Source organism: Lactuca sativa, chromosome 6 (assembly GCF_002870075.4).
Source record: "Lactuca sativa cultivar Salinas chromosome 6, Lsat_Salinas_v11, whole genome shotgun sequence".
Taxonomy (NCBI): domain Eukaryota; kingdom Viridiplantae; phylum Streptophyta; class Magnoliopsida; order Asterales; family Asteraceae; genus Lactuca; species Lactuca sativa.
This window is the reverse complement of record NC_056628.2, coordinates 65,654,664-65,670,043: the sequence shown is the minus strand read 5'-3', so window position 1 is coordinate 65,670,043 and position 15,380 is coordinate 65,654,664.

Genomic DNA, 15,380 nt, shown 5'->3' with positions numbered 1-15,380 from the left:
TTCATAAAAAATGATTACGAAGTCTGAAACATTGTTGTTAGAAAACTGTTCGGATATGACAAAGTCATTCAAAATATGATATGTAGGAGTAAAATGTACATTTCGGACCGACATTGCGTACACGCGGATATATCTTTCATTATGGTTCGTATTTCGGCCAAGAATTTAAAGATTGATTTTCTCTTTATATAGGCTTAGGGTTTTACTATCAATTCATATACATCATTTTGTTTGTAACACCTTAAATTTCAAACAAATTTTTTTTCATTTTGAATTCACCAAACATTATTCATAAAACCAAGTCATCACAGAATTTTAATAATTATCAAAACATATCAGAGTGATAGAGTATCCCAAAATCCACAAGACATTATAAGCCGACGAATGTGTACAATCATGTCTTCACCTTTTCGGAATCTACAAAAGTATCTGAAACACATTTAAATCAACATTGTAAACACGAAGCTTAGTGAGTTCCCCAAAATACCACATACACAAATAATTAGCCTCTCATGGCTATATCTCGATAAGGACCCTTCGGTCACGTATCTCGGTGAAGACCCTCCGGTCTCACGTCTCGGTATGGACCATCTGGCCATAACTCATATTGTACACTGAATAATATAAACAACATAAGTCACAAAGACAGAATGCATAATAACACATATCTCAATATAAGCAAATAAGACCATCTGGTTAATAATACGAATAAGACCCTCCGGTCAATAACATGAATAAGATCCTACGGTCACACATATGACTAGGTGTCTAGTAAGTAGCAAGGAGTGATTTCAAGGACGAAATCTAGTTTAAGTGGGGGAGAGTTGTAACATTTGGTTTCAAGAAGCTTCTAATTTCGAGAATTATGGACATTAATGGATTAAGTTAGGCCCTGGACTTCAAAGGGTTGGGTTCTAGGCCCATTTAGGAGTTAATTAATTAATTAATTATATATATATATATATATATATATATATATATATATATATATATATATATATATATATATATAGGAGTAGGTACAAATGAGAACATCTAAAAGGTTGAGAACGCGAGAACAGATCTGGACCATCTAATTATTAAGATGTGTAGCTATAATTAATTGTTATTTTATTATTAATACATTTAAAATTTAATTTTTAAATTAAAAAAAAATTATAAAGGGTATTAAAGTAAATAGACATTACCCTAATTTTGTAAACTCCTATAATTACTCTTTGCCTCTTTATTTCGTTAACCTAATATCATCATCGGACTTTGCCATCACCAAAACCCTCCAAGGCGTCACTTGACGGGACTGGGGAAAACAAAGAATTGAAAGCAGCAAGGTCGATGAAAGACGTAGGAAGGAAGTGAAGGCAGTCGGCAACGTCTATGGTCGGCCGTCGTGATGGCAAGGGGAGCGTCTCCAGGTTCGACGAGGCTAAAGATGAGGAAAGGAGGAGGCAGCGAGGGGTGGGTCGTCGGTCTCGGTGGATGCAACAATGCGATCAGGGGTTGAAGATGGGGCACCTTTGGTGCTTGGCTAGATCGAAGAGAAGAAGAAAAGAGAATGGAAGCAGCGGGATGTGGGGTTTGCCATTGGTTTCCGGTGACAAAGCCTCGACATTGGGTTGTTTAGTGATCGAGAAAGGCATCAACGATTCAACAACGGGTAAGGGTTCCTTCTTTTTTCTTCTTGTTTGATTTGGCAGAACTCGGTAAGCTCAAGTGGGTGTTTGTTTGATTCCCTTTCTTTGTTCTGTTTTGACTGAAATTTGTGGAGTTTGAGGTGGGTTTTTGGGTTTGATTTTTAACAGAAATTGATGAGTTTAATCAATAGATTTTGGTGGTGTTTTGTTGCTTGAAATAAATAGGAAGAAGATGAAGAACGGCGGTGTTTAGCCTACTTGTTCGATGGAAAAGAGAAGGATAGAGATGTTTGTGGTGGTGACAGTCCAAGGATGGTGGTGGCAGTCCTTCTACCTCCATTGTTTATCCAGTGATCCAATGGAAAGATTTATGAATACGGCAGCGACAGTAAAGGGAGTGATGGGAAGGAAACCTTCAATCCACCTTGGGCTACGATGAACTCAACAGTACCGATTCACTCTTGATGTCGTTGTAGTCAATCGACAATAAAAAAATGGATCATGAAGGGGGGTGCGTGAATGGTTGAATTTATTTATGAATAGCACGTGCATTCATTATGAATAACAGTGTAGTTATGTGTGAATGATTGTATTTATTTATTTATTAATAGTAGTGTATTCATGTGAATGAGTGTATTTATTTATGATTAGATGTATTCAATATATGATAGAATGTGTATTAATTTATAAATAACAGTGTATTCATTTGTGAATTGCAATGTATTTATGTGTGAATTATTGTATTTATTTATGAATAGTAGTGTATTCATGTGAGTGAATGTATTTATTTATGATTAGAGGTCTTCATTTTATGAAAAAATGATAATTTTTACACTATTTTTATTTTCGATTGATGAAAATGCATTGAATTATTTGTAATTTGATGTGTTTTCATTTATGATTGGAAGTGTATTGATTTGGGATTGGATTTGTATTCATTTTATTTTTTAAAAACAAAAACGTGAAATAGTAGAAAATAATAATTTTTTTAAGATTTTCTTTTCAGATTTAGAATAAAAGGAAATATTAATTTTTTTAGGTAATTTTTTTGAAACGGTCATAAATTATTTTTTAGAACAATCATAAAAAAAATATTTATATATATTTCATTAACTAAAAGGAAATATTAATTTTTTAGGTAATTAAAATCATTATCCCTAGATTTAGGAAATCATTAATTAATATTTATATAAAGTTACTAATATACCCTTATAAAATTATTAGTCCAGAACTGTTCTCACGTTCTCAACCTTTTAGGTGTTCTCATTTGATCCTCTCCATATATATATATATATATATATATATATATATATATATATATATATATATATATATATATAGGTTGTGCGAGTTGATCTTTTGATTTGTACTTTAAAGCCTAAGGGTATAATGGTAAAAGTGATGGTGCGGGCCTTTTATCGAATCAAGGATTCTAGCTCAGAAGGTTTTGAGTCAAAGAGACTTTATAGGATTATTGTAATGACCCAAATTTCACGCCCAAAAATTTCGTTTTTTAAAATCAATACTTTGGAAAACATTTGTAAATAAAACATTGTCTGATCAAGCCATTTCATAACATACATCGTGTCTGAAAACCAAAATATGAAAACAACCCAATATCATAGTACAAATCCTAGAACAAGTTCGTAAAGCGGAAAACAGTGTTTGTGTGTAATGTGCCGCTATCGCGCCAGCTCCTTCCCCTTTGATGAAGTGGTACCTGAAACCAAAACTGAAAACTGTAACCACGAAGCTTAGTGAGTTCCCCCCCCCCCCCCCCCCGGTACGGCCATTCTGGGGTGCCCGACCTACCCGTGTGGCCATTCTGGGGTGTCGTCCTACTCGTGTCAAGCCATTCTGGGGTGCTGACCTACCCATGTCAAGCTATTCTGGGGTGCCGACCTACCCGCCGGTCCTAAAAACCGAACTTGGGGACTATTCCCCTCCTACTACCCCTATCACATATAACATATCATGCCAGCATACAAACATACCATCACATATTGTCATACATATCTGGGGTGCCTGACCTACCCTTCGGTCCTAACAACCGAACTCTACTACTATCACATATAACATATCATGCCAACATATAACATATTAGGTAGTAGCAAACCTAAATGATATCACAAAGACAATCATCTAACATACAACTCCTACTGGTGGGCCGGCATTGTGGCCGTAGACCCACCGCTACTGGAAGGTAAATCACCTCGAAGTAGCTGCTGATCTGTGCGGGAACTGTGTATCTGCTGCCGCTGCTCCGGAAATCCTCCGGCTGCATTTCCCACAAAACACTTAATCAAACACTGCTAACTGACCTTAGGGTAAAATGACCATCCTACCCCTACCAAGTCAATGTCAAGGTCAAACTCAACTTCCAGTTGACCTGACTCGCCGAGTTGGCTTGCCAACTCGCCGAATCCCTATCCCTCCATTTATCCATATCCCTGACTCTACTCGTCGAGTTAGGCAATGAATCGACGAGTTTTCCTTCTAAATGAACATCGACTGAATCTTCATCCGACTCGTCGAGTTGTATGAACAACTCGTCGAGTTCATCTTCATCTGATAAACATGTCCTGTCCTTGACTCGCCGAGTCGTATGAACAACTCGTCGAGTTCATCTTCATCCATATGAAGATTGCCTTGGACTCGCTGAGTCTGCTCATGCAATTGTCGAGTACCATGAATATCCCGAACAATGGCTTAGTCCAGAACGTTGGGTCACTCCCCGGGACTCCCTAAAAGCTTTCCACACTCAACTGGGTCCTTTTGACCCTCAACTGATTTGGGACACAAGCTTGGACTCGCCGAGTTTGTTGCATATTCTCACTAGATCTTCGATTTCTGATGCACAACTCTTGATCAAAGGATAGATCTATGCTCCTAGGACCATTCTAGCACGTAAAGTCACAACCTTTACGTGCTTGCATGGGACTTTAAGCTCAAAAGGTCCTAAAACAAACCCTTGAGTTGCATGGAGCCTTTCTTGGGTGGAAAAGCACCCCCTTTCTGCTTTGTGACCCTTTAAGGGTCCTAGATCCACACCCTCATCCCCAACCATGCTTGCATTCATGGTTGGCTAGCTAAAATGGCTCATAAAGCCCTAAAACTCCACCAAAATGGGATCTAACAATTGGAAGATCAGGGTACAGACTTTTTTTTACCTTGAATGAGTTGCAAATGATGCACCAATTCGGATCCCCATCAGTCCTTCCTTGTTCCTTCAAGCTTCTCTTCCTACCTTGGATCACAAGCACACCAAAAACTCTTCAAATGCTCTAATTTGCTTCAACAACGGCTAAGGTTTGCTATGGAGGTTCTCTGGAGGTAAATGGGATGAAACAGGCCAAGTTAAAGTGTTTAAATAGGGTGCAAACCCTCGGATTAGGGTTTTTGTCCGACTAGTACCAACTCGCCGAGTCCATAGCTTAAACCTCGCGTCTTGTCCTGCTTCTACTCGACGAGTTAGCCCATCAACTCGCCGAGTCCAAGGCCAAAATGAAAATATTTAAAGAGTTAATCACAAAGAATACGTACCAAAAACCAGGTGCTACAAATCTCCCCCACTTATTTTAGACATCGTCCTTGAAGTCTGCTGCTCGTTCCTAAAACAGCTCGGGGTAGTGCTCCATCATCTCTTCCACCGGCTCCCAAGTCCACTCTGACCCCTTCCGGTGCTGCCATTGCACCTTCACGAGTTCCACCCTCTTGTTCCTCAAATCCTTCGACTTCCGGTCGAGGATTGCCACTGGCCTCTCAATGTAATTCAAGCTGCCATCAACCTGGATGTCCTCCAAAAGCACCACTACGGTGTCGTCCACCAGGCACTTCCGCAGTTGCGAAACATGGAAAGTGTTGTGGATCTGACTGAGTTCGGCTGATAGATCCAACCTGTATGCTACCTTGCCCACCCGGGCTACAACCCTGAATGGTCCAATGTACCTTGGGCCCAACTTGCCCCGCTTCCTGAATCGGATGACGCATTTCCAAGGCGATACCTTCAGGAGAACCATATCTCCGACCTGGAACTCTAGGTCTGAACAACGCTTGTCGGCATAACTTTTCTGCCGACTCTGTGCAGTATGAAGCCTGCTCCGAACCTGCTGAATCCTCTTGGTCGTCTTGAGCACCACTTCGGTGCTCCCCATGACCCTCTGGCCAACTTCACCCCAACATATTGGGGTCCTGCACCTCCTCCCATATAACATCTCAAAGGGAGGACCGTCAATACTCACATGGTAGTTGTTGTTATATGAGAACTTAGCCAAAAGGAGATAAGTATCCCAGCTACCACCAAAGTCCAGCACACACGCCCGCAACATATCCTCCAGAGTCTGGATGGTCCGCTTACTCTGACCATCTTTCCGCGGGTGAAAGGCGGTGCTAAAATGAAGACGAGTGCCAAGCTCGTCATGGAACTTCTTCCAAAACCTGGAAGTAAACCGTACATCCCTGTCTGAAATCACGGAGACTGGCACTCCGTGTCGCGCCACCACCTCTCGAATGTAGATATCGGCCAACTTCTCTGCCGAGATACTCTCCTGGATCGGTATGAAGTGGGCGCTCTTGGTCAACCGATCCACGTTAACCCATATAGAATCCACTCCTCGTGCGGTACTGGGAAGCTTGGTGATAAAATCCATCGTGATGTCTTCCCATTTCCACAGCGGAATATTCAACGGTTGCATCTTGTCGTGTGGCCTCTGGTGTTCGGCCTTGACCGTCCTACAGGTCAAGCACCGCTCAACGTACCAAACTACATCCCGTTTCATGCAGGGCCACCAATAGTCTAGACGAAGATCTCTATACATCTTCGTCACCCCGTGATGAATGGAGAATCAGGATTTGTGCGCCTCCTCCATCAGAACCTGGCACACACCCCCGTGATATGGTACCCACACGCTGCAGTGTAGTGTAAATAACCCTCGGCTATCATAATCGAAGGAGGAAACCTGACCCACTATACGCTCGCTCTTCCGATGTTCCTCCTTCATAGCCTCCTGCTGAGCCTCCCGAATTTGCTTTAACAACGGAGTCACTACTGTCATCCTCATGCACACGCCTTTGATCGGTGTTGCCTTACGGATAAGATCATCGGCCATCACATTGGCCTTCCCTGGGTGGTAAAGGATCTCACAGTCATAATCCTTCACCACGTCCAACCACCGACGCTGCCTCATGTTCAGATTCGGCTGATCCATGAGGTACCTCAAACTCTTATGGTCCGTGTAGATGGTACAATGAACCCCATAGAGGTAATGACGCCAAATCTTGAGGGCGAACACAACAGCCCCTCATGCGTCAAGTAATTCGCCTCGTGAGGCTTCGGCTGCCTCGACGCGTAGGCGATGACATGCCCTCTCTGCATCGGCACTGCGCCCAACCCTAAGATGAACGCATCACAGTACACCATAAAATCCTCCATGCCCTCTGGCAGGGCTAAGATTGGCGCCTCGCATAATTTATGTTTCAAAGTCTCGAACGTTGCCTGCTGCTCAGGCCCCCATCGAAAGACCACATATTTCTTCGTCAGCCGTGTCAGGGGTACAAATATCTTGGAGAAATTGTAACGCCCCGGATTTTCACGGTACGTTTGGTTATTTTAATTTAATTATCCTTGTAACCTTGGGTTAATTTATTTAACCAATGTCTGATTTCTTATGTTATTGGACTCTTTTGATCATCTTGTAAACTCCTTTTATTGAAGTCCATGGACTATGGGCCTATTTGCAAAGTCCATCTAGTAGATAGTACTTAATGTGTTAATTAAGTCATTTGGAACACACACAAGAAAAACACTCTAAACCCTCCCTCTCTCTCTAAAATTGTCCTCTATCTCTTTGGGATAAAGAGCATCCAAGAGGATGCTGTTTGGAGCTTAATTCTTGTTCATTTCCAGCCTTGATTCATATTGGTATGAACCTCCTTATCATTTCTTACAACTTGATTCATAACCTTGTTCTAGTTTTATGATTTCATCTTCACTTCTTCTCCTTCTTATTTGATTTGTAATTGTATTTTATACATCATATCAAGGTCCTATCTTCACCCCATATATGGTGGATGATGGATCTAGGGGATTACATGTGGTAAAAGATCATGGAAACCCTAAAAGGGAGAATGGTGATTTTATGTGCTTTATGTTCATTTTCATGTTGATTGTTATTACAATCTTGTGGAAAAATGAAATCCTAATGATACCTAACCCTTTTTAGTACCACCATGATCATGGGGACTAAATTGGGATGATGAACACATCTTAAAATGTGTTTCAAAGGGAGAAGGATGGATAAGCCAAAAAGGAATCATGGGTGGCTACGATTCTGTTTTCCATCAGATCTGTAGTCATTTTGTAAAACTCATATCTTGATATATAGAACTCAAACCGACCCCAAACCAGTTCCAAACGTTCAAAAATTGAGTTGGATAACTTTCTTAAGAAGGCTAACCTCACTGATAATGACTTTATCTATGGCAAAGAATGGCATCTTTGCTGTTAGGTCTGATCCGGGTCTGTTCTGATATGTCATTTTGTTTTCATCATTTCTAAGTCTTGGAAAAGGATCCAGAGTGATTCCAAGTTTCTATATGTTCCTTATATCATGAATTTAATATCTGGAGAATATGGGGTGTTATTTCCAATTATAAATTGGTTAGAATGGATCCACACTCCAGATCAGTGGGTAGTCACCAGCTTTTGCTAGTGCTGTGATTGTCCACAATGTGAATTTTATATCTGGAGTTTGGGAGATTATTTTCATTCAATTCCAACTCTGAGACTTTCATTTGTATGTCCTTTACTTCTATTAATTTTGGTTTGGACTAATTCTACTCACAAGTTAGGTAGAATTGGCCAACATCACTTGACTGTATTGTTGGAGACAGAAGTGATACACCATTTTGTAAAATTCATATTTAATTCATCTTTTGGAGTTAGAATGAGTTCTTTATAGTTGTGGAATCCTGAGCAATCATAGTTTCCTATAAAATTTAGTTAAAGCTATGTCTCTGTTTTAGATTTTGGAGTAAATCCATTTTAAACAGCAGGTCTGTTTTAGAGACCTTGCTGTGATTACTCTTTTCTCAACTCATAGCTTCATTACTTCTCCTTTCTAACCTTTAGTCCTTCTTAGGTGAGGTTTTGAAGTTTGCTCAAGCTTGGTAGCATTATTTGATTCTTAGCTATCCTTACTACTCACTCAAGGTGAGTTCTCTCACACCGTTGTATTGATGATTGTGTTTGCTAGTTAGCTCGTGTGTGATTATTTGAATTTATTATAATAGCATGCTATATAAGTATTGTTTTAATTCGTACATGTGCACTGTATATAACTAATCATGGATATGGGGACACCACCAAAGGATACAGATTTACCGGTGCGGTGGGTAGGTAAGATCACCAACGTAATACTCATCATGAGGTGCGGTGATTAGGGCCAAGTGATACGGGATCTTCCCGGTGCGGCTCAAACCTACAAGTCCTTGTATTATTGGCGTTGATTCGTTCTTTGCCCTTATTATAAAACTATAATTGGAAAATGGATTAGGGTTAGTAAATATGAATGTTAGTACAATGTCTGTGTTTGAATTCACTAAGCTTTGTGCTTACAGTTTCCCTTATAGCTTTTCAGGTGTTAAGATTAAAGAGGCTAGGGCTTGACATGGAGCACCGGGACATCACTACTAGTTATTTTTGTTGGGACCTTATTATTATTATTACTTCCGCACTTATTTTCTAAGATTGTTAAGTAGATGGATTATGTTATGACTATTTCAGTTGTTCTAATTTAATGTAAGATGGGTTTTAAAAGTTTAAAATTTTTGCAAAAAAAGAAAATTTTGGGTGTCACAAGTTGGTATCAGAGCCACAATTTGAGGGAACTAGGCATTCTTGTGGATGTTCTAGACACAAATTTGAGGCTCTATAAGAGTTTATTTTCTTTTTAAAAGATTTTTCAAACTTTCTGAAGACTAGTAGTGGAAGATGTCGCGGTGTGTCAGTCGGCCAGCCAAGTAAGCCTTATTTCTTATGTTAAATGTTTATGTTAAATTGTTGACTATGAATTGGATTCTACTAGTCTTAAAATGTTAGATTACATACTTATTTAATGTTAACATGTGAGAGAGTTGTACAACTAACGACTAGAGCGAGCTGGAAATTTTGAAACTAGACGCGAATGCGAAATTGGAACTTGTGTGGAAGGTAGTAGAAGGGCCCCTACTATTTGAAACATCGGTGCCGGTTTCGGGACGGGGCAAGGTTGAGAAATTTTCGGCAAGCTGAGTGTTTCGTCTTCCTAGAAATATCTAGGCTGAATTATTTCTAAATATTTTCCTCCTTCTACGGATACAGATGGCTCCGCCTGCTCGCCTTAATCAGCTCCAAATGGAGCAAGTTAGGAATATTGTCGCTGAGGAATTCAATAACGCTTTCAACGAACTAATCCCGGGCGTGACCAATGACATAATCAACCAGTTCAAAGCTCTTCTGGATGAGCGCCTCGCAGCTATTCCCAGGGGAGCGTTATCAGCTCCGCCCGTTCGGGATTCGGCATACTACTTCGAGAAGTTCAGCAAGTGTAGTCCTCCTCTTTGGAACGGTGAATCTGACCCGGTTGCTGCTAAGCACTGGGTGTCAGATGTTGAGGGCGCCTTCATGACTGTTGGGTGTCCGGATCAGTACAAAGTTGTGATCGCCATGAATCAGCTGCGAAAAAGGGGAAAGACATGGTGGAACACCATCACCGCTCTATTAAACGAAGAAGAAGTGAGGTCCATGTCTTGGGCCCAATTTATGGAGAGGTTCGAGGCACAATATGTGCCCAAGGTGGAGCAGCAGCGGATGCAGCAAGAGTTCATGGCCTTACAGCAAACTACTGAGTCTGTTAGCGACCTGAACGCCAAGTTCTTGGAGATGCTATTTTTTTGTCCCTCGTTTGCTGGGAACGAGGCCTGGTTGGTCAGCCAATACACTACCATTCTACGTACCGAGATTCGGGAATTCGTTAGCATGCAGGAGCTCCCGACTTTATCCGCGATCATGGATGCAGCGAGGAGGAGGGAAATCGAGTTGCAGACCCAGTCCAAGAGGAAGGCCAATGACACCTCCTCCAAGACATCCGGAGATGCCCAGAAAAAGCAAAAGTAGGGTGATAAGTCAAGGTATGAGTACAGGCCGTCTTCAGGTCATTGCGAGAAAAATCCGTTGATATGCTACAAGTGTAAAAAGCCAGGGCATCATTGGAAGAATTGTAGGGCTCCCCCTGCAAGTGCAGTTCCTCAGATTACTTCTGTTGCTCCCGTTTGCTATCACTGCAACGAGACGGGACACAAGAAGCCCGAATGCCCGAAGTTAAAGGCTGGTAAAGGAGGCGGGGGTACAAATCCTACAATTGCATCGTCTTCTAAGGGACCCACTATGGTGACACGAGGTCGTGCTCACCAGATGACTGCGGATGAGCCGGTGATTACCACGACAATGGCAGGTAAATTTCTTTTTTTTTTCTTTTCTCTCCTGCCATTATTTAATAAATGGTAGTTAGAATTGTTTACATGATTGTATGTGGTAAATCAGGCACTTATTTGCTAGATTACGAGCCTGCTGTTGTTATGTTTGATAGCGGTGCTACCCATTCTTTTGTATCTCGCACGTTTATTAATCGTTTGGGGTGTAGTATCGGAAAATTGGCTCGCCCAATGGTTGTCGAAGTTGCCGACAACCGCACTATTTATTTCACCGATGTTTATCGGGGTTGCACTCTCGAGTTTTCTAGAGTTGAATTCCCTATTGATATTATCCCTATTGCGATGCGAGAGCTCTGCGTTATCGTAGGCATGGATTGGCTAGATGCGTTTGATGCGGAAATCCACTGTCGTAAGAAGCAAGTTCGTGTTCGAAACCCTAGAGGTAGAGAACTTATTATTCAGGGGGACATTCCCAGTCTAGCTATGGCTTCTTGCTCTTCTGCTATAGCACTAGACGACGTTCCTATCATTTCTGACTTCAGCGATGTCTTTCCGGAGGAACTCCCTGGCTTGCCACCTATTCGACAAGTGGAGTTTTGCATTGATTTGGTGCCAGGTGCGACTCCGGTAGCGAAATCTCCTTACCGCTTGGCACCACCTGAAATGAAAGAGCTCCAAGATCAACTTCAAGAACTAAGTGATAAAGGGTTTATACGGCCAAGTTGCTCGCCTTGGGGTGCTCCTATTCTATTTGTGAAGAAGAAAGATGGATCCCAGCGAATGTGTATTGATTATAGGGAGCTAAACAAGCGCACGATAAAGAATAGGTACCCGTTGCCACGTATTGACGATCTTTTCGATCAGCTTCAGGGAGCATCTTGGTTTTCCAAGATTGATTTACGTTCCGGTTACCATCAGATGCGGGTTCATGAAGAAGACATTGAGAAAACAGCATTCCGTACTCGATATGGGCACTTTGAATTCGTGGTGATGCCTTTTGGGCTCACCAATGCACCCGCAGCGTTTATGGATCTCATGAACCGGGTGTGTAGCCTGATGCTTGACCGTTCGCTCATAGTGCTCATAGATGATATCTTAGTCTATTCTAAGAGCAAAGATGAGCATCAGCAACACCTTCGGGAGATTCTGGAAACTCTGGCAAGAGAAAGGCTTTATGCTAAATTCTCAAAGTGTGAATTTTGGTTGGAAGAAGTTCAGTTCTTGGGGCATGTGGTAAACAAACACGGTATTAAGGTCGATCAAGCCAAGGTTGATGCGGTTAAACAATGGAAGATTCCGAAAACACCTTCTGAAATTCGCAGTTTCTTGGGTTTAGCTGGTTATTACCGGAGGTTCATTGAAAATTTCTCTAAAATCGCCTTACCACTCACCTGATTGACCAAGAAATCAATGAATTTCGTTTGGGGCCCGGAGCAGTAGCTGGCGTTTGATGAGTTAAGGAAACGATTGTGTGATGCTCCGATTTTGGCCTTACCTGATGGGGTTGAGGATATGGTGGTTTACTATGATGCATTGCTTCAAGGTCTTGGTGCCGTGTTAATGCAACGAGATAGGGTGATAGCCTATGCCTCCCGACAGCTGAAACCCCACGAACGAAACTACCCCACTCATGATTTGGAGCTTGGGGCTGTTGTTTTTGCTCTTAAGATTTGGAGACACTATCTCTATGGAGTGAAGTTTATCATATACACTGACCATAAGAGTCTGAAATATTTGATCGAGCAGCGGGATTTGAATATGAGGCAGATCCAATGGTTGGATGTGGTAAAAGATTATGATTGTGAAATTCACTACCACCCCGGTAAAGCTAATGTGGTAGCTGATGCTCTCAGTCGTAAACAATCTGCCGAACCGCTTCGAGCTAAGTGTCTCCGAATCACGATGGTGTCGTCTTTGTTAGATCTAATCCGGGACGCCCAAAAGACGGCAATACTGGAGGAAAACATCAGGCGTGAGAAGATTGGGAAAGAGTTGCCTAAGATGGAACGAGACGAGCGGGGTTTGCTTACTCGCTACGGTAGGGTTTGGGTTCCATATATCGTGGGAAATCGGAAAACCCTAATGGATGAGTCTCATAAATCAAAATTTTCTATCCATCCTGGTGCTACTAAAATGTATCGGGACCTTCATGAAGCTTACTGGTGGCATGGAATGAAGAATGATGTGGCTCGATTTGTGGAAGAATGTATGACTTGTCGGAAGGTCAAGGCGGAACACCAAAAACCGCATGGGAAGTTGCAACCATTGGAGATTCCTGAATGGAAATGGGAGCATCTAACCATGGACTTCATTACAAAACTTCCTAGAACTGCCCGAGGATCCGATACGATATGGGTGATTGTTGATCGTTTGACTAAGAGTGCTCACTTTCTGGCTATAAAGGAGAGCTCATCGGCGGAGAAATTAGCCGAGATCTTTGTTCGGGAGATTGTCTCATTACATGGGGTGCCCGTTTCTATCGTCTCCGATCGAGACACCCGATTTACCTCTCGGTTCTGGAGGAAGTTTCAAGAGGAATTGGGCACACGATTACATTTTAGTACCGCCTTCCATCCGCAGACAGACGGGCAAAGTGAGCGGACGATTCAGACCTTGGAGGACATGCTTAGGGCGTGTGCGATTGATGTTGGGGGTAGTTGGGATGACCATCTACATCTAGCAGAGTTTTCTTATAACAACAGCTATCACTCGAGCATTAAAATGCCTCCGTATGAAGCCTTGTACGGGAGGAAGTGCAGGACGCCCGTTTGTTGGGGCGAGGTTGGGTAGAGGGTACTTGGGAGTACCGATATCGTGCTACAGACTACGGAGAAAATCCAAGTGATTCGGGATCATTTGGTCACAGCGAGCAATCGTCAGAAAAGTTATGCCGACAAAAGACGCTCCAAAGATTATGTGTTGCTTAAAGTCTCCCCCTGGAAAGGTGTGATTCGATTTCGGAAGCGGAGAAAGCTCGGACCTCGATTCATTGGACCCTACAAGGTCGTAGCCCGTGTGGGGAAGGTGGCTTACCGTTTAGAGCTTCCTGACGAGCTTAGTCTAATTCATAATACGTTCCACGTGTCTCAGTTACGAAAATGCATTGTTGATGAGACTGCTGTGATACCACTGGAGGACATATAGATTAACGAGCGTCTCAATTATGTTGAGAAACTAATCGCTATTTTAGAACGAAAGACGAAAGCTCTCCACAACAAGACTATAAACCTGGTTAAGGTGCAGTGGCAACATAGGAAGGGTTCGGAATGGACTTAGGAAACGGAATGCGAGATGCGGGCTCATTATCCGGATCTGTTTCTAGGTGTTGACTTCAAGGACGAAGTCCGTTCTTAGTGGGGGAGAGTTGTAACGCCCCGGTTTTTCACGGTACGTTTGGTTATTTTAATTTAATTATCCTTGTAACCTTGGGTTAATTTATTTAACCAATGTTTGATTTCTTATGTTATTGGACTCTTTTGATCATCTTGTAAACTCCTTTTATTGAAGTCCATGGACTATGGGCCTATTTGCAAAGTCCATCTAGTAGATAGTACTTAATGTGTTAATTGAGTCATTTGGAACACACACAAGAAAAACACTCTAAACCCTCCCTCTCTCTCTCTCTCTAAAATCGTTCTCTATCTCTTTGGGATCAAGAGCATCCAAGGGGATGTTGTTTGGAGCTTAATTCTTGTTCATTTCCAGCGTTGATTCATATTGGTATGAACCTCCTTATCATTTCTTACAACTTGATTCATAACCTTGTTCTAGTTTTATGATTTCATCTTCACTTCTTCTCCTTCTTATTTGATTTGTAATTGTATGTTATACATAATCTCAAGATCCTATCTTCATCCCATATATGGTGGATGATGGATCTAGGGGATTACATGTGGTAAAAGATCATGGAAACCCTAAAAGGGAGAATGGTGATTTTATGTGCTTTATGTTCATTTTCATGTTGATTGTTATTACAATCTTGTGGCAAAATGAAATCCTAATGATACCTAACCCTTTTTAGTACCACCATGATCATGAGGACTAAATTGGGATGATGAACACATCTTAAAATGTATTTCAAAGGGAGAAGGATGGATAAGCCAAAAAGGAATCACGGGTGGCTACGATTCTATTTTCCATCAGATCTGTAGTCATTTTGTAAAACTCATATCTTGAGATCTAGAACTCAAACCGACCCCAAACCAGTTCCAAAAGTTAAAAATTTGAGTTGGCTAACGTTCTTAAGAAGGCTAACCTCACTGATAAGGACTTTATCTA